This window comes from Perca fluviatilis, chromosome 16 (genome assembly GCF_010015445.1).
Source record: "Perca fluviatilis chromosome 16, GENO_Pfluv_1.0, whole genome shotgun sequence".
Taxonomy (NCBI): domain Eukaryota; kingdom Metazoa; phylum Chordata; class Actinopteri; order Perciformes; family Percidae; genus Perca; species Perca fluviatilis.
This window is the reverse complement of record NC_053127.1, coordinates 23,178,688-23,194,016: the sequence shown is the minus strand read 5'-3', so window position 1 is coordinate 23,194,016 and position 15,329 is coordinate 23,178,688. Positions and strand designations below refer to the sequence as shown.

Here is a 15,329-nt window from a genome sequence, read left to right as displayed (position 1 = left end):
TTAAGACAAAGGGATATGTCCAAATTTTGGCAGCACTAAGAAGAGACAGAACTGCAGCCAAGGATCCTGCTGGGATCCAAAAAGCCAAGCAGAGTGAAGCACCAAAAAAAAAAAAAAGAAAACACAACCCTTTCCTTTGCTTGGTCACAAATTCCACTTTCTCTGTAGCCAGCCCTGCGCTGCCACTCCTCCTTATCCACATCTTACCGCATTCAACCTTTTGCCATTTCTCTCTTGCCATACCTTTTTTTATAGGCGATTTGAGGTTTTTGTACCCCGGAAAATGGGCACTGGACAACGTGTTAGGAGGGCGTAACAGACAGAACGAGGGGATGTTATCTTCTTACTTTTGCTTGTTATTTAGCTTTTTTTTGTTTTGTTTTTTTACTGTTATTGAATCGTTGTTGTGGTGCTTGTAGTTTTTAGTCTTTTATGTGTTTTAAGGGTATGCTTGGATTACCACGTGTTTGTAAGTGTGTGGTTTTAGGAATGTGTGTGCACGGGTATCCTATCTGTCAACGTTGGACTTTCTGTTCTGATCACAGTCAGTTTTTGATGATTTGTATATCTGCTTTTATAGGTTTCTTGATTTATTCTGAAGCAACGGCCTAGTCTGGTCCTCAAGCCTGACTCCATCTGATTCCAGAGGATGTCTGACCATCTGCCCTGCTGGTATGTTTGCGATTTATAATACTTATAGTTTTTTCTCTTTTAGCTTGGTTCAGTGTTGTTTCTATTCCGCACCATATGATGCGTACCTGATGATTTGTTCACAGTACGTGTTGTTTTGATGGTGTTCCTGGCTGGTAGAAAGGTCAAAGAAAACACTGTTATTACACATTATGGAATCATTTATTAAATAGACTGTATTTATAACTTACCAAAGTTATAACCGGCATTATATTTTGTATTGCACACAGGTGCGATTTAATGTGATTTCCCAGTCTCATTTAATGTTATTATAGAATATTTTCCTAGAAATTTTTGATTTTTTATCTGTATGAGATTGAAGATTGACTTGGTCTTTTTGCTAAGAATACAAATGGTCTTGTAATGGGCCTGAGACATTTTGTATATATTGTGGTATTTCATTAAATACTAATAAAATGGCATTTTATACAGCACGCATTATTTTTCTGAATTCAAATCAAATAGCTGGCATTTTGCATTTTTACACAACATACAGTATATTATTCTGTCTGACCCCAGAGGAATATTATCTGTAGGTTACACAAACACAACTTCCATCTCACATGTCATGTGCTCTGGCCTTTTCAGTCTTCCATATTTTAATATCAAAGCTCTCCTTTATAAGATACACAAACAGGAAATATGTTTTATAGCCACATTGAAAAGGTCGGAGTAAATATAAAACATGAAAATACATTAAAAGGAATAATATTTTATTTTACTCTCAGTCAAGGATTTAGTCCTTAAGTATTATACAAGTGAAAATAGACTGAAAATGGAAGATATCAACATTTGTACTCTGGGTTTTGATAATAATGTGTTGATAATAATGATAATAATACTGTATTGTTAATAGTGGCTCATTTGCTAGAGCGCCCACTGGGTGGGGTGGTATGTTGAATGCGTGAAGTTCACAGGATCAGATAGTAGAATGACTTGCTGTTTCCATTTTTTCTGGGTTTCGTCTTCCTTATTTGCTCATGAAGAGGTAATGTCAGCTGCCACAAACCCGTAGATCCGAACTTGTGGTGACTGGCTGCACAAGCTCGTATCTATAGGTATGTGTCTTCCTGGCAACTACAGCACCTGCGTCTGTCTGTAAGAAAAACAACTAGCTCAAAGTAATTCTCTTCAAAGCAGATTTTGACTGTATAGTCAGAAAGATGGGAATTGTTCGACTTCATTACAGTCTTGGCTATACAGTAAGTCATTTATAACACCAAGCTCTCCTTGCTTGTGTTCCAACAATTGAACAACACTGACCCTGTCTCGACAGGAAATTCTCTGCCAAACTTACACCACGTGTCCACTCTTTACACAGTGACCCCACCCAGTGTGGGAGGGTTGGACTGTATGCGGAAATGACATGACATTATAAAAAGAAACTGAATTAGGCCATTAGGTCAATGCTGCAAATCAATGAACAGGACTGCTTCACAGAAAAATGACAGGGTGTTTGCATAACATTGATTTGTCAGATATGTTATCGATGGATTAGCAAGAAATTCTTATCTGGTTATTTTAGCTGTTTTTTAAATTTTCTTAAAAATTGTCCACGTGTTGTAGTAACGATCTACATCATGATATAGTTCGCTTTCACAACATCCTGTAAAATTACATTTAGCATGATAGATTTGATCCATTTTGCCCTGGAAAGCAGCCATCCTGCAGTTTCCTCCAGTGTTCCGCAGGTTGAGGTAGTAGGTTGTATAGTTGAGAGTGACACCACAGGAGATAACTGTACAGCCTCCTAGCTTTCCCTGAGGAAACACCACACACTATGGACACTGATGGATTAATTTACCAACACCAACTTTTGGGTTTAGACTGGGCACTGAGTTTGTAAATACATTGTCTTTATATCAGGTGGTTTCATATCTGGCCGTTATATATTTACTTTGACTATTCGCAATTTCTTTCCTTTCATACAATGTTTGACATTTTTCATAGGGTGTAGGAACAGATAAAAACACGTGTGTTGCACAAACTCCTGTAGTATGAACATGGAAAATGTGCCTCTCTTATGACATTATTAGTGGCAGGAAGACACAATTAAAACAATCACAGGGCAGGGGACAATGAGGGAGAAAACGTGAGCGTAGGGGGGAAAAGTACCGGTACCAACATGCTGCAGTGAGGTCTGTGGGCCGCTCTAATGAAAGAGATGCCACCGAAGGGAAACACCATACAGCCACAGGGGGAAGAACACATTTTGGCAGCCAATTATGTACAAAGTTCAGTATCACTTAACCAAAGCGATATATTTCCTCTGCATAGCTATGTGGTAAAGACACTGCTGTGATCACAACAGTCAGTAACAACTTTCACTGCTTCAACTCAAGAAGTCCAACGGCCCCTGAAATCATCTAGATCCCTGACAGCAATGTGAAACATGCTGATTTATTGCTTTATCTGAGGCATTCTCAAATGAATTTCTTGAGCTTTGTCACAAACTGTGAGATTTGCTCTTGGCTGCTCTTTACAGACATATTTCAGCTTAAATTTTGATCTCCGTTGCAGACTACATTTTCTAAACTCCCAGTTGAAAATGTTTGATTTTCAGTTATGGGCTCCTATCAATAGACTCAACCGCCGAATGTGACATTCAAATGAAGTCAATTTTTAGAAATTAAATTATATATATATATATATATATATATATATATATATATATATATATATAGTATTGTTTGTATAGGTTATCAAGTAATATGGATCATTATGAGCAATTTGCGGTAAATTATACCACAGTTGCAGGATTTTGTCCTGATTTCCCTGAGTAACACAGATGTGAAAATCAATTATTACAGCTACATCTTTATTTGAACATAATAAAAGTAGGTTCCTTATGCAGTGTTTAGTCTGATCTAATCTATTAAGCAAAATGAGGAGGTGGATGCAGTCCTTATGGTATCCCCTCGCAGTGTGCTGCTGTGTGCAGATGTGTAGAGCATAGGGTGGTGTGATGATGAAAGACTGTTTCCACTTAAACTCTTCGCTCTCTATCCCAAGGCCACCGGGTTCGATGGAGGTGGAGTAAGGAGCTCTGTGGGCCAGAATGAAGCGGGGGCCCTTAGTACGGGGCAGCTTCTGCAGTACGAGAGAGCGAACAGTCAGTTACAGTAGATACAGCGTGACTCTACTGTGTAGTTTTTTCTCAGTGCATAATTACCCTGCTTACTCTGTTTTTTTTCCTGGTACGGGCAAAGTGTTTTTTATTTGCATCCCTGTCTATGTGAGATATTTTGTTGTGGCCATGGGGTTGTGTGTTCCTATATACTACAGCAGGAGGCATGCAGGAGCTGTCCCTAGTGACCCCCCTCAGCACACACACCACGCCCTCGTGGAATTAAGTGTATTTTTTTGTCTACAATGAAATTTTCTATAAATAGTCCCATGTAGCTGTTCTAATGTTAGTTTGAGTGGCCGACTCAAAGTGTCAACGTCTCTTAAGAGGAAGTGAAAGTAAAGAAAGGTACTTTGTAAAACTGAGATTAAATGAATGGACCCTTTACTGCAATATAGTGCATGTGTTGAGAGGACACAGCATGTGATGTCTGTGACCCAGAGAGATGCATTTGCTTTAAAAAAAAAACACTGCTGCAATAGAGGACAATATCTGATGATGCTAAGTCAGAATGAATGAAAAATGTAGATGAAGTGAGAGCTTGTGTTTCTGATTTCTGATTGACCTTGTAATTAAAGATCCTCTCAAAGAAACCAGTAGTTGAAAAGAGAGTGATAGTGTGGGACCACACAGGCCATTTTTCTGCTGTCGCTGATCTCAGCCCATTGTGTGTTGTCCGTCAGAGGAACCCTGTTCTGGTAATTCCCACTTCTCCCCATTTGTCTTGCTTTTCTACCATCTTGTCTCTCGTCCTTTTCTGCTGCTTTACAGCAGCTAATACTGATAAAGTATAAGACTACCACACCACCAGGATTCCAGTTACTGTTCCTTTAGCGCTCCCTGAACTGCATTTTCTCTCCCTTACTCCCTCCTTTTTCTCTTTCGATCTTGTTCCCACCCTCCTTTTTCTCCATGAAACGCATGCTGTAATACCCAGTCACTCTCACAGACACAGAGGGAGAGGGAGACAGGAACAGAATACCGGACTTGCCGACTGGAGAATGATTTTTTTTTTTCTTCTTTTCTTTAATGAAAAGGAGCTTGAAAAGAGACATTGTAAGATCAAAATGTGATTGCCTATCTTTGCCTTCTTTCTGTCTCTCCTCTGCTACTGTATGCTCTTTTTCTCTCTACTACTTTCTCCCTCCCTCTCTACCTTTCCTTATCTCTCCTCTGCATATAGCAGGCCTTTAGAGTCTAAGTGATTTCAGCTGTGGGAGGAAATGAATGGATATTTATTTCTCTTACCCCGCTCTGCTACTGCTGTTTCGATGCTATGTATGTAACAGACAGAGGGGCAAGCAGAGGCTCTACAGTTTCTCTGCCCTGGGGACTTGAGCCTGCAATCCATGAAGCATGCAAGGCAGAGGAGGGGAAGAAAATACAGAGGCACAGACACAGACAGAGAGGTGTGATATAGCGAGACTAAAGCGCCTAGTAGGAGCAGAAAGAAAATGTGAGACAGATGGAGCCAGCAGACAGACAGACAGACAGACAGTGGAAGAAAAAGATGGGTAGTGGTGTCACATGGAGAAAGAGGGGTGAGTAGTTTTGGGCAATGGCACTACAGCAACAGGCGTTGCACATTTTTTCCTATTATTCACTATACTGTGACTGTTTTGGCACTCTGTGTCTGAGCCTATTTTCATACCTTTTAAACATAACAGCAAAATTCAGATGATAACAAGAACTTCCGTTTGTTTTTTTGTTTTTTTCTGTGATTTATATGAAAAACTTTGTCTACTTCATTGGATTGTATTTGGCATGCATGTGGGTCTGAGTGCGGTGCATTTGCATTGGCTTTCTTTTCATTCAACTAATCATTTATGTAGTTTACCTTACCTTATTTAAATACTGCTTTTCTTCTACTCCTTCCTTCCTGTCTTTCTTTATCATTCTGTTTCTCATTTGCCATTTTTTACTGCTCTCCTGTACTAGTAAGCATGTACAGGCCCATTGATCTGTGCATGGCATTTTTTATACTGGTGCCCACTACAATGCATCTTTTTGCATTCTTATTTTGTAGAGACATTTAAGGAATATACTTTTGCTTTTATAATTATGCTTTTATTCTCTAGATTCTGTGTTGTTGCTTAATGTCCTTGTATGGTGGCTTCTAAAGTTACTGTAGTGTCAGTCATACATATTTATTTTCTATTTAAACCTATATTTGCTATATTTCTTGTTCACCTACTTTAACCCTTTAACCTCACTTCTGCCCTCTCTTTCATCTCTCTCTCTCTCTCTCTCTCTCTCTCTCTCTCTGGCTGCACATGGTACAGTCTTGCATGTCTGAGCAGCAGACGGCTAGACAGCAGCAATCTGCTACAGCAGCCTCATGTGCTAGTCCGAATCATCCATTCAACAAAGCCTGAGCTAGTAGCACTAAAATCTCTTCCTTTACTTCTCTCTCCAGCTTTCTTTTTCCTTCACCGATCTCTCTCTTTCCATTTTTTCTGGCCATATCCTCCACTCCTCTGTTCCTCTGCTAGGCTGACCGGCACAGACATGCAGAGAGGACTGCGGCAGCCTCCGCCACCACAGTCAGCAGGGTGAGTTTTCTTCTTATGTTCTCTCCTTCCTCGCATCTCGTCTCATCACCCTCCCAACCTCCTATTCCCCCTCCTCTTCAATTTGCAGGCAGTCAGATCTCATTCTGTCTACCTTACGAATGAGCTTTCCCTCCATACAGCCAGAGATGATTGACAGGTGCGGTCTCAGAGGACTGACAAGCCTGTGTGTCTGGAGATGGGGTATCTCAAAATGTAACTTGTAAGGAGCTTTGGCTTTTTTTTTTCTTCAAGTGATGGATGGGGATTTTTATCTGGCAGTGTAGTTTCTGTCTCTGTCGCTGTCCTTGTCGTCTGACTGGTACTGCTGCGTGTACACGGCACAGCATTTTGAATCAAAGATGTTGTACTTATCATAGCATGATTCGGCCAAGCCAGGCTGTGGCAGCGACAGGGAGGCCAAAATATGCTGAGGCAGAGCCATTCTTATGAACATCATGTGATAATAAAATGCTGTCTGCCTGGGTGTGTATGGCCATTCATTGGTGACTACAGTACAAGTGTGTACAGTACGTGCGTGTTAACTTGCAATAAGATATGTGGAAAGGTTTTGTAGAGTCTTTATTTGTGACGTGCTTGTGATTTACGGCGTGTATCGGTATATGATTCGTGCGCAGAATACCATGATACATAATCGTCTTATGCAGTATAAAAGTGTTATGGATGAACTAATGCATGTGCGGTGTATGCATGCGGACCCCAACTTATCAACACCAGACTGGAGTTAAACTGGTGACTTAGGGTACAGCACAAAGCCAGCAAGAGAGAAAGCTGCCATTGTCTGCTCCAGGCTCAGCCACAGCGCTCGTGCAGCAGATGATCTACTTTATGTCGCATAGGAAAGGCCAGACAAAAAGCAATCTGTACCTCTCTCATTCCCTGAGACCCTAACTTGTGACGTTTTGCTGTGATGTGCACGGGTTGGGTTCTTGGGAGCTGCGAGGGGCACTCACACATCTCTGTAACCTAAAAAAAAAAAAGACTAACATGGCGGAAAGACACAAAGCGCAGAAGAAGAAGGGATGGCTTCGCTTTTTTAGCTAAACACAGGCGACAGAGAATGTTCATATGATCCACCCACAGACCGAAAATAGGGGAACGAAAAGGAAGAACATTGGGTTTCTTTCAGGATATGGCTGGGTTTAGACCCAGAGGCTGACACAGTGTGTGCGGCGTTGGGTTGGGGAGAGGGGGAGATGGATATAGGAATGTGGGTATGAAGGACACGTGACTGGGATGGAGGGATGTCCAGACAAGGTGGGGTGATATTCCGAAACGCTGTCACATTTACAGTATCCTGGTTTTTTTGGGCAGGTACAATGAATGAATGAAAGGAATTTGTGACTAAGGTTACACCCACAGTGACTAATGTTACACATGCTAACATAGACGAACAGCACAAGGAGCTCACTCGTACTATAAAAAAAAAACGTTGTAGACTACTGTGTATAGTGTACTGTGTAGACCTACAGTCATACGCTGACAATATATCAGTAAACGTGTATTTATTTTTATGCAGCTGAAAAACATTTTAGCACTTGGGCTGCAAAATGCAAATCACCCTTTGAATATAATGGGATTCTGTGCTTTACTTTGTTATATACTGTCAGACAAAAGACACAAATTCATCATGACTCTTACTATTTCCTACGGGCTCTTCATGTCTCATCTTGAGAGCAGCACAAAGTACTGGAGAGAGCGTGACACTGAAAGCTCGGTACACTTGTGTTTGACCTCATAAAAATTATCATCGTTCTTCTATACCTGGTGCACCTATCTGCGTGTGTATCTTTGTTACATGTGAATATAAGATACCTAATAGGGAAACTCAGTGCATGGTTGAGTAAGAATTGTAGGATACTTGTGCATTTGTGCAGCAGGGTGCCAACCCAATGGGTGCCAAATTAAACTATGGATAAAAGCAGGATTGTATTGCGATGCAAAACTACAGTTAAAAGCTGTTACACAGTGTGTACTGTGTTTTAATGGATGTTATTAAAGGGTAGAATGAGTGAGACAGTATTCGGTTCAGATTTTTGATGCTGTCCTGTACGGGGGGGCACTTCAGGTGTTCAGCTGCTGAAGCCAAGTGTATCATGCTAAAGACTGTCTCACTGCTCACAGTTCTCCTAAAACTACTGTTCAGTGTGTCAAAATGTGTCTGGAGGCAAATGCCTGTTCTATAATTGTTGGGTGATCTGTGATCAGAGTAACAGCTTCATTGCCAGCTTTCCCCTCCCTTTATCCACACCTACACTGTGTAACCCTTTACATGTCTCCTTCCTGTTCTTCTTCTTCAGCCACTCTGAAGTCACTCTCAGTCTTCCAGGGAGCTTCAACAGCTATACTGTTTGATGTTGCTCATTCTTTCATTAGTTTGGATGGGATGTGATGCAGTGATTATGTGGATAAAAGGACAAGTAGCTTTGAGCTCTAATTCTGTTTCCAGCTTTGATTTGAAGGCATGTTTAGCCACGTCAGGTGAACGGTTGAAGAAACGGCTGCCATTTTTGGTAGAATCCCTCCATGCTAAAGGAATTTAGAGATTAATTAAATATGCATTTCTACTCTTCGGTCAAACACTCCTAATGAGCATTGACTTCCGTAAACCTGCAACTCATTTGCATTGTCACGCACTTCATTTCTTATTGGGAGTTTTGCTCCCCAGCCTGGTTTCAGTTTACTATGTAAGAATACAGCTGTAAGAAAGGTTGCCTCAGAATGACTACAGCAGTAGGTAATGCAGGTTCCCCATTTGTTTATAAGAATAAACAAGGATATCCTATCAAATAATCTCTAAACAGATATGCGACAGAGCTCAACAACAAAAACTGTACAGTAGAATCTGAATAATTTCATCTCCAATTGTTAAAAAAAAAAAAAAAAAAAAAAAAAAAAAAAAAAAAAAAAAAAAAAAAAAAAAAAAATTTTAAAAATGAAAAAAAAAAAAAAAAGGGGTACTCTACTTGGAGCAGCAGGTCTGCATCAGTAGGTCATGGTGTCAGAGTTTGCCTTGTTCAGCAAAACCATGCAGAGAAAGAGTAAATCCAGACAGTAGGGAAGAGGAACAGAACAAGAAACATACTGACTATTTGTAGATAGGATTTGTGTTTGATTTTGAAATGTCGTCCTCTGCTCTGATGAACAAATTGTAAGTAAACTAAAAAGAAGCTAACTTCCATCTGTGCAGTTAAGCATTCACACTGTACATCCATCATTGTGTGTGTAGGTGGGTGTGTATGCGTGCACACGCCACATTATTAAGACCTCCCCCAACAGCCTTGCCCTTCGGTCTCTGCTCGATTTTTTCCAACATGTAAAATGGCCGACCATATAGAGAACTGTAGATCCTTTAGTGTCTCTCACTGACAACTTGCTTGGTGTGAATGTTATTTTTTTATTATTTTTTTTTACTGTAGTATTACACTGTACAGGCAGGTTTACTGTAGTGCTCACAGCTGGACCTGCAGTGGTGGAAATTGATTGACTGGAAAATAAAGAAAGTATTAAGACGAGAGGCTTCTGACTGACAGTAAGCAAATGGATGTTATACTTCTATTTTCAGAGATGAAGGAAAAAACATTACACGATACAGTATATGTTATTTAGATACATTTACCATAGCTGAGCAGTGTATGTACAGTTCTTTATTGCTGTCAGTCAGTTGTGGACTTACCAAGTAATGAGGTAATGTGAGGATGAGGTCGCTCAACATAGTGTAACCAGTCCTGTTTCCATTATTGTGATTTAATTAAAAACAGGTTTAGTGACATTTCATGATAGCTCTGCAAATCTGTTCAAATTGTAGTCAGAAAACATAAATCAGCAGATAATGTCCTTGAGTTAAAAATACATTTGAATGCACTAAATGAAGAGGGCGTACTGTAATTCGCAAAGCAACCATCAGTGATTTTCTACTGCATACACTGGGAGCAAACCTTTTAAACCATTGAAGCATGCAGCTTTTTTATTTTTCATGTCTAAATGCATGAATAAACACATATGTTATGTGAGTGTACAGCATATGTCAGTGAGTATGGTTTTGTCAGCTTTATGTCCTCATTCATCTGTCATTTCCAGCTCTTCCCCCGTGTGCTGTGATCTCACTCACGCTCTCACCAGTCCCAAGATGCCCTCTGATCGCCGGATCAGAGGCCGGAGTCACGTTTGAATCCAGCTCTCAGTCTTTTTCTGTCTGCTGCTTGTTACAGTAGCTGCTGTTGCTCCAGCGGTAGCAGCAGGTGTGTCTACCTCCTGTGCCCCTCCTTCCTGTTCCCTTATCACTGCAGTACGGCAGCTCTGTCTGGGAGTCAGCCATTCCATTGTTCTCGCGCCCCCTTCACCCAAAGGTGCTCTTGTGGGCGTTGGCGCCGCTCTGCCTGTCCCAGCCCATGAAACAGGACTGGTTCCAAATCTCTGTGATACTTGGCACCTAGGTGCCCTGAGCGCGTTGTGCCTACGGCTTTTCTGTCTCCCTTTTCTCCCTGGACAGAGCTTGCTACACTCTGCTGCAGACCGCCGCCATCTTGTTTCTGCTTGTGCTGGTGGTCTGCCCGCCTCTGCTGCACTCAAACCAAATTGTCGAACCCAGCTTCAAGCGTTTGCCAGCGTCTCTCTCCTTCCACTGTTGTTTTGTTGCATGCCAATCCTGCCTTTTCATAGCTTTATTACAACACTTCCCAGCTATTGGATGCATTTTTATCGCTGCACAGAGGCAGACACACCTGAAACTTTTAGGTGTGCATTATACCTGAATGATTGTCACAGAGCGGAGGCTGCCGGCACTCTCATCACAATGTCACAGCACATTTATACTTATTAGTACAAAACGTGACTGTTATTGGTAAGATATATTTGAATGCAGACTGATGTTATAAAAAAATGCACTCCTTTTTGCAAGATATAATTGTTATTTATGCATCGTTATCTATCCCTGATTCTGCAGGCATTTCTGTTTATGGAGCCCAGTGTATGAGAATTGAAAAATAAGTGGATGTGAGTAGGTGGAGGCCAGAGTTATACAGCAGTGAGGTCAGAAGGGCTTCGATCCTCTCAGAAACTCTGCCAAGAAGATCTATACTAATGAAATCGTGAAGAAAACAAACGGTCCCTCGAGAACACATCCATACATTCGATGTTGCCAGTTAAATTTTTGTTTTACTTGTGTCTCTGGACGAGCATGCACTGTAGCTTTGCAGTGAATGTAAATGCAAGGCCAAAGGCAGCTTTGCTTCAAGGTTCAAATGCTCTCACCTTTTATCTGACCTTTTTAGGTCAGTGGAGACAGCCCTAGCAGCTGTGAGTCAATCACAGAGCTGTTCAATCCCAGCTATTACGAGTATGCAAATCACAATCATATTTAGTTTGAATGTAATATGGTTCAAGAGAAAGAAGAAAAAACATGGGTAGAATTTAAGTCATTCCTGATATCAATATCAACTACATGCCTAGAATATACTGTATGTGTAAATGTTTTGTCTGAGATGAAAAACTCCTTAAATGACTTCATACTCACACGCTACCGACAAATGAAATGTTGAACTAATCATTGACAGTTTAAACCCTTATTATGTACTACTATCAACTAGTATTTGTCATTAATATTAACTGATGATATTGTTATATTTTACTGACAACTGAAATAACGTTGGACATTTTTATTTTTAAGACAAACTAATGAGGCAGTACACATAGCAATAAAGCAAACGATGGTAAGGCAGATGCTGTTTGACAAATAGAAGAGTTAACAAATAGGAGTGCCTTTTATAATATTAAGCAATCAAATACAGCAACACAACAAATGCTGCAATTTAGGACCTCGAAAATAAATTGTGACAGTCAACAAAATGAACATTTTAAGATCCATTGGTTTTAGCTTTGATTGCATTATACTGTATTATAAAGTGTTCCTGTTTTTGCCAGCTCCCTACTGTTTAGGACATGTCATAATGGACAGAGATAAAGGCACATGTATTATTACATCTCTTTGCAAGTGCCATTATTTTCAAACAACCTTATTTTAGGGATGGCAGTGTCAGTCTGTTGGTCCAGAGGACAGAAATATCTCAGCAATCTTTGATAAACCTTTTTACAGATTTCCATGAGGTTGAATCCTAATTTATTTTATTTATTTATTTATTCATTCACAATACCACTTCAAACATTACAATAATACAGCTGGGGTACAAGATCAATTGGGTAGAGTGAATGGGTCCCCCAAAGAAGCTAGAAAAGCTTATAGATGGGGGCCCATGATTCAAGAAAGGGTAGTGGTACAGACTATAGAATACACAATTACCACAAATGATGATGAGTAGATGCACGCGAAAGGCGCACCAGTACATACATAACATTACATACACATACAATCATACACATACATCCCAGTAGTCCATGAAAAAATTAAAAAAGTTTTATATTAGATATAGGTTAATAAGAAATATTTTTTTAGTTGTCTTTTAAAGTTGGAGATAGAGGGCAACACCTTGAGGCATTCATCAATCCCGTTCCGTTCCAGTTAATGACTTTGGTGTTCCCCTAACTTTTCACCTAATGCCACTAGCAGGTAAAATTGTTCACTTATCCAGTAAAATATCTCCTCATCTATTAGGACTGGAATAACATTTTGTACAAATATTAATGGTTCCCAGATGATGTATCCATATGACCTCTCGTGCCACCATGAGGTAGACATGGGTGGTTTTGTGGCAAATGTCTCAACAGCTACTGAATGGATTGCCATGGAATTTTGTGCAGACATTCATATCCTTTAGTGATCCCTTGATTGTTCACGTGCACACCAGTTAGCATGCCGATGTTAGCATTTAGCTCAAAGCACTGCTGTGCCTAACATGGCCTGTATATTGTCAGGTGTGAAACGTTGCGTTAGGTGACGTCCCATGGGTATTTATCATGTGTAGTCTAGATCTCTGATTTTAAATGTGACTCTCATATAATGTTTTTAAAACATTTGTTTTTCTTTCATGACCACTGCATAAGAGTTTCTCGTTGGGGATAATAAAGTCAAACAAAAAAACTAGATTTTGTTATGAACATATAATCATACAGTACTCTGAGCAACTATCTGACTGGCAGTGTTGGGAGTAACGCAATTGTTATGTATTTCTTTTTGCTGTAACGCAGTAATATAACGCATTACTAATTAAATTTCGGTAATATTATATCCATTACAATCTCATTCGCATTTTAACGCAACATTTAGTGCTGTTTTGTTTTTTTAAGAATTCACCAACACCACGAAACATTTCTTCACAGAAAAAAAAGCCCTGAGTATTATTTCCTGTTGCTGTATTCGATGGTTGAGATGACTGCAGAGACAGATACATTTGCGATATGGACATTATTTTCAGGAGTTATTACATTCCCGTAATAACTCGTGGTTCCCGTGGTCAGAGACAACATCTGTGTCCAGCCGTGTGTCCGAGCTGCTGACAGATATAAACATGTCGGGAATTAATGTTTAGGCTTGCTGCACGTGAATACCATTGCATTTTATCAGCCGTGGAAAGTACTTCAATACAACTGTAAGGTACTTTTAATTACTATTTTCATTTTCTCCTACTTGCCTATTGTAAGTTTTACTTCTCTATTTGTATAGCTTTAGTTACTTTGCATATTCATATTAATTATACAAAATATGCTATGATGTATATAGTGGATAAAGAGGAGACTTTATTGATCCGGTGGTGAAATTCACAAGCTACCTGCCAAGTCAAACTGCCGCTGTTATTTTGGTGAAAGTAACTCAAAAGTAATGCAAAAGTAGTGTAACGCATTACAATTCAGAGACAGTAATATTGTAATATAACTAATCACTCTCAAATGACAGTAACTAGTAACTAGATTATCAAATTGATTTGTAGCTTTCTTGCTGTTGGCGAGCTGCATTCCTGTTATATTGTATTCCCTAATAATACGAGGAATAACAGTGTAGTGAATTATCTCCATGGCAGCAGAGTAGACCTAGATGCCATGACTTGGTGCAGTTTGCACGTGGAATGTAAAAAGATTTCAGGCACTCTGTGATGAAGGCCAGATGTTTGAGTTATGTGTAGGAACTCAGTTGTCTACAGTTGCTACTGGATATGACAGTAATGCAGCCAGGCACCAGCACTGGTATCTACTGTATATCAAATTTAGGAAGGCCCTCTCACATGTTATGGATTGTATGTAACCAATTCATGTGCTCGGTCTTCAAAGAACATCACATAAACAGAGGTGCATAAATAAAAATAGAATACGAGTGAGTAAGAGGAGTTGCTCATGAATTCCCTGGTAACAGTTTGCATAGCAACTAATCCTGTTTCCCATAAAGAAATACTTACTAAACCTCAACAGAGTCAAGAGTGGTTAAGAAGATTGTTGATCGCTATGATTAGTCAAAAAATTAAATAAAAGTGAGCTATCATATTACCGCTGTTGGCGAGAACTTCATGAGTCAGATTTAGATTTTTTTTAACTCATAATCATGTTATTAATTATTACATGTTTCTCCATGGACAGTGACAGGAAATCCATCAACTACTCTGTATTCTTAAGAAGTTTTTGATTTTGCAGGACATGGTGGTTATAGTATTAAGGAGTAATGCAAATATACACATGTACAAAGCAGTCAGCAGTACAGTACATACGTACTCCTCCTTCGTAGCCCTTTTCCCTTGTTCCTTCTCCCTGCTTCTTTCTGCTTGTCTAAAACACTGTTACACACACCCCAGCTTGTCTCTGTGTTAACACACACACACACACACACACAGACACACACCATCTTTTGTTTGGATTCAGAAGGCATTGAAGGCAGATCCTGTGGCCCTTCTGAGGAGAATGTTAATATGCCTGCTCTGGTCTCTCTGGGGAAGAAGAGAATGGACTCTGGCTGCCAATGCACTGTCACACCAACCTCGCTCACTGCTGCCGGTGCTGAA

The 15,329-nt window shown here is 40.0% G+C and overlaps 1 long non-coding RNA gene across 1 annotated transcript in view; it reads left to right on the top strand.

Moving 5' to 3' along the window:
• Positions 1–15,329, top strand: part of LOC120544733 — a 69,811-nt gene that overhangs the window by 40,301 nt on the left and 14,181 nt on the right. Inside the window, exons 3-4 of the long non-coding RNA XR_005636546.1 lie at positions 581–672; positions 6,234–6,369. This is a non-coding gene — a long non-coding RNA (uncharacterized LOC120544733). The remainder of the gene's footprint in view (positions 1–580; positions 673–6,233; positions 6,370–15,329) is intronic.